A 6,624-nucleotide genomic window follows, 5' to 3' on the forward strand; every position below is an offset into this window, starting at 1 on the left:
ATTATTAAAATAAAATTTTTCAAAATAATAGTTTTTTAAATTGTAAATAATTTCAGATTAGATTTCAATATCTTTAATATGGTAAATGTGAAAAAATGCTACGATATTAAAGAAATCAAAGTTTTCGAAATTTTAGTATTAAAAAAAGAATAATTTGAACAATAATAAACATTTTCTAATCCGTCATAACACTTAAAACAATTAAAAACAYTACTTAATAGTGAACTGAAGGAACAATTTGCTACTGATGTACTAAGTGGTCTGTGGGGTGATTATGAATTTGAGTTCAAAAATCGAATTTGACCGAACTATCATTTTTTTGTAATTTTATAAACTTTTGGTAGTTTGACCCYCACACCGCTGTACTACAACGAAAARAATTGCACGTGTTAGGAAATTTTTACTACCATTTTCCGTTTTAACAACTTCAAAAAAATATCAAAATTTGGTGCCGAAAAAAAATCTGTGACATATTCCTTTGAGAAATATGTGAAACCATTGTTTCAAGTTTTGTTTCAATTAATTTGCATATTAGGTGACGAGACGTACATATTTRTGTATATAGTGTGGAAACATTTTTGCATGTTTACTTATGAGTTTTCTTTACAATAATTTCTTAACCGAATTTCATAATAAAAATATAATTACATCAAATTGGCTAGTTTGAACTTTGGATTGAAGTTTTACTTATATTTTATCAACTTTTTTTCACAAAAAATTTGTTCTAGAGACGTCTTTTTATATTTATTATAAATATTAAACTACTAAATTTGCTCACTGCAAAAAATATTATAAAATAAATTTCATCTTTTTAAATTTCAGTCTTACAAAACCTAATATTATAATTTTAATTAGACAGTACATTTATTTTATGTAGTGCAAATTTATTCTAAATCTAAACACATGTTATGGAATTTTGACAAAATTATTAATTAAGAATTTTGAAAAAAAAATTCAATGAAGTGAAATATTAATTTTTCTTGAGAAGATTTACATTTAATTAGAACCYAAATTTATATAAGAATCGTTTAACATTGGGAAATGAAAAATTAACAGATAAATAATTTTCTAAATTTTTTTTCCTAAGGAAGATCTAAAAATTTTTATTCCAGTTAATACATTATTTTTGATTCAAAGGTAGAGAAATGTTTATAAAGTTTTTTTTAATTAATTATTGTAATTTCGCATTTGTAATTTATTTCAGGACTCTTCCTAAATGTTTGGTCCGTGAAATTTTTTTAACTAARTGCTCAAAAATTATTATAAACAAAATTGTGTAAAAAAGTAGCCGGAATATGTAAATAAAGCGCTAAATATTGAATTATTCATCAATATTTATTTTGCCACCTTCAAAATCATACACTTATGTCGATGMTTTCTTCTATCCTCAAAACACTTTTTCTGAACACTTTTTGGGTTTATCTTCAGCGAATTTTGTTTGTTTGTCTCTTTGATCRATTGAAAACTAATTCCACGGAACGGCAATTTTTGTTTAGGGAACAAGAAAAAATTACACAAAGTCAAATCTGRTGAATACGGTGATGTTGGCTTTAAACTMGGTCACAATTGTACTCTTTTTGAAAAAAATGCAGGCAGTAGAGTAAGAACGGGTTTCATACTCAAAATACTACCAACAGTATTAGATCGAACTCGCGCGATATGCCGAGCTCTTTTGCARTCTCTCTAACACTTGCTGGCGATTTTCAAGCACCATATCCTTCACATTTTTAATATTTTCATCAGTTGAAGGGATCGAAGGTCTCAATCGAAATGTGATTAGAAGATTCTTTGTTCGAATTCTCCATCTATTGTAATAATCGAAACGCATTACTGACGTATACCGACTTAAGTAGCTACAGTAAATAAACTGGCTGACACATCGCGTTCATATTTTGAATACGAATTAAGGACAGTCGTACCAATTTAGCAAAATTAATGTTTTGGAAATATCATTTACCCGGGGAATTTAATTACAATTTCCGGGTATTTTTTCTCAAAATGTAAGTTGAAAACAAGATTTTTATTTGATTTCTTACGTTTCCTAAAAATAGTAAGCRAATCAAATTTAAAAAATCAGTTCAAAGAAATGACTCTTTGATAGTTTCGGTCTAAATAATAATAGGACTATTTTGAAATTGAATTTTTCAATATTAATATTTTTCATATATGCAGTTTAAATTTTTACACTAATATAAAAAATATATATTTGTATTCTAATTTATATATTATATTACATGGCGTTTTGCAGTCTTATAAAAAATTATAAAAAAATCTCTACTATATGAGATGTCGAAACTAATAATTCGTTGAAATGATCTTTTAGTGTCACCAGTTTTTGTACTTAACTTGAGATTTTTCATACTTGGATTTCAAAACTTATCAAAATGCAAARAATGAATATGAGTCAGCTGATAAAATGATAAATAAATGTGCTTACAGTTAAATATTATTTTTTTCGTGAAAAACCGCCACTGAATCTGATCTCAAATTAAATCAAGTCAAAAAACTGCATTTGAATATTTAATACGCCAAAAACGCAATTTTTTCAAATTAAAAAAAAAAATATTAAAATCAATTTTATCTTAAATTAAGATTAAAATCAAATCATCAGTCATTGCAATAAAGTCTTGAAGTGAGTAAACGCATGATAAAGTGTGCGCGTGTGTGGTGGCCGGTAAGCCAGTGACCTTTGAAATCGAATATGGTTTATATAATATTTAGAAATTAAAATTTGATTCTGCTATTCAAAGCGACAACGCGACAACAACAGCTCATTAAGCGCTCAAGGTTGCTCTTGAAATCAATATTTAGATACACAAGCAAATAGCAGAATGTATTTATATACATGTTAATCTAGACATATTTATATAAGCTTGTTTWTACTTCAACGCTCTGCTTCTTCTGCAGCTGTAGAGCTACTCAATGCATTTGCTTTGTGATTTCGTTTGAGGTGTGAAGATTTCATTAACGAATGTCGAGAAAAGTAATTGATATATATATAACTATATATTTAGTGGGAAAAACAGTTTAATAAAAATTTGTAAGCTAAAGTTGCTATAATAATTTTTAATGCCTTAGTTTTGACTATAGATATAGCCATTCTCGAAGGTTATATAACCTTATAGATATATTACTCTAATTTTGTATTGAGCCCGTGACTCAAATGTCTTTTGTTTGTAATTCACTGACTCAGCTTKAGAGTACGTTCACACTGCGTCTTAACCTCGAGTTTATTGCCTTTTTGGTGGTTAATATAAAAAATATAGACAAATCCAGAATTAAGGAAAAGGATTGCGTCGTTAACCGGAGTTGACTGATTATTTTGGTGCTTAGTGTTAAACATCACTTACAAACACAGAGTTAAGGAAAATGAATATAGCATAAAATAGAGTTTGATGTTGATTATGAAACACTACTCATATACTAAGAGTTAAACAAAATTTATCTTTAAACTAGCTTTCTAAGACCTTATAATATTTATTAAGACTACTATTATTCTATTTGGAAATTAATTTTTCAATGTCTCAACAATCAATGTTTTTAAATACAGTCAGTTTCTTACAACTCGTCAATAAGCAAACTTGCTCATAAACTCAAAACATTAAACACGWGTTTAAATTTTTTTAATTTGGCACCATTTTTAATAATTCTGAGCTTTTATCTGAAGTTGTTTCCAAGTGAAACCATTTAAAATTCTCTACTAAATTATGTAAAACGGACTGGAAATCTAGGATCGGCAGCTGACATAGATTTGAAAAATTTTCTTTTTATCTCTTTAGTAATTCCCATTGCCTCATCGATTTATAGATTGATTGAATTATTGTGGGCAAAACTGCGCCTATTTTTCTTAGCCTCTTACTCATAAGCCCATATATYTCACAATGTGCCTTATCGGCTTAGGTTTTACCGCACTTTGAACGATAGCACGATAGCCAATATTGATAGACATTTGTTCACCGAATCGATGGGTGTAATCGTGATTTGTTGTTGCTGTTTTTGTAATTTTTTCTACAATGTTTTTCAAATGCTGCGATTACCTGTTTTTCACGTTTGCTATTTGTTAGTTTTATATTACATTTATTTTCTATAAACACATACATAGCTTTTCTCTTCGCTTATGTTGTTTGTTATTCCGTGTATGTGCATTGGCATGTGTAGATTTGCTCGCGATGTTGTAATAATACGCACGGAATTTGCTATGGTTGTTGTATTTGATTTTTCTGTGGTTGTTGCTTTTGATTTTACTATTGTTGTTGTAAAAGCCTTTGCTATGTTTGTTGTCTTTGATTTTTCTTTAGTTGTTGCTATTGTTGTATTGATTGTTTCTACGTTTTTACTGATTTGGCTTCTTTTGGCTATAGTTTTTGTTGTACATATCAACAAATGCTGCAATTATGCAGCTGTTTTTCTTTTCCTTAACGATTTCTTTGCATGAATTCTCATTTTCTATAAATTTTCATACTCTTCGATTGAACTCTCACTGTTGTCTGTGTCGAGTTCATTTGCGTGGTTTCGGTTTTGGTTCGCTTTCTCGAAGTAACTAGTACCATCGTTATCTATGGGAATGGTTAGAACTCTCGAACTAGTTTTGTGTTTAAGACCTGAAAAACAGAACAGGAAAACTCGATTTCTGTTCCATGCTAAAAACTGGATTACAAAACACTCATATAAGGTACTTTTGATTACAATAATCATTTTTATATTCTGAAATGTTCTAAGGACTTGTGCGTATAGATCAGCTTCTCATAATTTATTTTCTTTAAACAGTGGCTTGCTTCTGTTCATTCATTAAATAAGTTTTAGATGTCTTATCTGATATTACTATAAAGTTTTCTTCAAACCTTTGAAGAAATTATAAGTTCTAGTAAGCCATAGATATTACTTATCAGAACTGCATCAATTTATAGTGTGCAGAGTCCTATAAAAGTTTAATAAAGGTTTATACGATCATCATTTATAAGTAGAAGACCTAACCATATAGTTTATAAATTCCAGATATTACTTCAGTGYGTTAGAATATTAGTATTTTTGAATTCTAAAACTCATTTTACTTAACTAAGTCATAGTGTTTAAAGTTTTGAGTTGATTATGCAGAATTATGCTCAGTTTTTGTGTAATAAGTAACACTACGAGATATTTGAATGTGTCATTCCACCATTTCACTTTTCAACAAAAATTCTCAAACAGTTTATAAAATTCCAGGAGAATTCGGTAAACACTGTTTTCATGGTTTCCTTACACAATAGGACTTGAATGAAAAACATTTACCTGAATATATATTGTTATAGTTCTCAGAGAACTTATTAAGAATAAACGAGAGTAGTGTTACAATTGTTAAATCCCCATTATAGTGTCTCATAGATTTGTAAATTTAATATGAGTATTTCAAAGTATCAACATACCATAAAAATCCTATTCAGATCACGGTGTTCTAAACCCAAATCAAAAACGATCACTTTTTTAATGTGAAATATTGCAGCTGTTGGACTAACCACTACTTACTCAGATTGTGCTATATTATATCTTTCACATCAGTATTTAATCATTTTGCGTTCACATTCCAATTTTGCTATGAATTTGAAGCAAATRAAAAAGCTGGGCTCCTGAGCTTGTTAATCATTTTAATTTGGCAACATCGCAGATCTATATTTGAAGCCAAAAAATACAAATTATACTCGGTGCTTCCGCAACATTTCAATGAGAACACTTTGCAGTTGTTTATAAACACGAAACCTACAACTCTAGTCTTATGCAAATTCTTCAGTCATTTGGAAGCATACTAAAATATTTAGGACCTCTATTTAAAGCTTCGCACCTAGGAATTKTAACCAGAAATAGAAGCCAAGCGAATTTGGTACGCAATATTGGTCTAAAGACTTAAATGTTGATAAGGAATTGATCTTCTAAGTTGGTTTTTCGATAACAAAGATTGTTCCAAATTTATAAAATCTACTTTGACACATTTTTTCATTTAATCCGCCTTCAAACAGTGTAAAAATGGTTTTCCCTACAACAGCTTATCAAATTACAAAACAGATTTACTCACATACATGTATCTGGCTTTGAATATTGCATTGTATTGCAGCGTTTGCTCCAACTGGTTTTGCGTGTCAATGAAAATTTTATTGTACAACAATAGCAGCAACTGCATAAATTAATTATAAATACAATAACAACAATATGGCAAAACAGATGAAAAAATAGAAAAATTATTTATTAAACCAATAGTAGCGGATGTGTGTGCGAAAGAGGCACATAGAGCGCGAGTGAGTGAGAGAGCGCGAAACAGCTGGTGAAATCACTGAAATACACACAGGAAGGGGAAGAAGCAAAAACGTGTTGTGGCAATATTGAATACCAAAAATGCTATTAATATATTTTTAACTGTACATATCTAACGATTATATATAGTATATATATTATTGGCATGTGTATGTTGTTTGATATTGTAAGCACTGTGCTTCACGTTTCTACAAAGCTGAAATTATTTTTTATAGTAAAGCTGTAGTTGGATTCATCAATAAATGTGTGTTGTGAAGATTTGTTTATAGTTTGATATATGGTTATGCATATTTACGGTTAAAACTGATTGACTTGCACTGTAGGAAAACGAAGTAAAGTCAA

General features: G+C 29.1%; 1 protein-coding gene across 1 annotated transcript in view; it reads left to right on the plus strand.

Moving 5' to 3' along the window:
- Positions 1-6,624, plus strand: part of LOC108972987 — a 47,557-nt gene that overhangs the window by 690 nt on the left and 40,243 nt on the right. The window lies entirely within an intron of this gene.

This window comes from Bactrocera latifrons, unplaced genomic scaffold (genome assembly GCF_001853355.1).
Source record: "Bactrocera latifrons isolate USDA-ARS-PBARC rearing strain unplaced genomic scaffold, ASM185335v1 scaffold_443, whole genome shotgun sequence".
NCBI lineage: Eukaryota > Metazoa > Arthropoda > Insecta > Diptera > Tephritidae > Bactrocera > Bactrocera latifrons.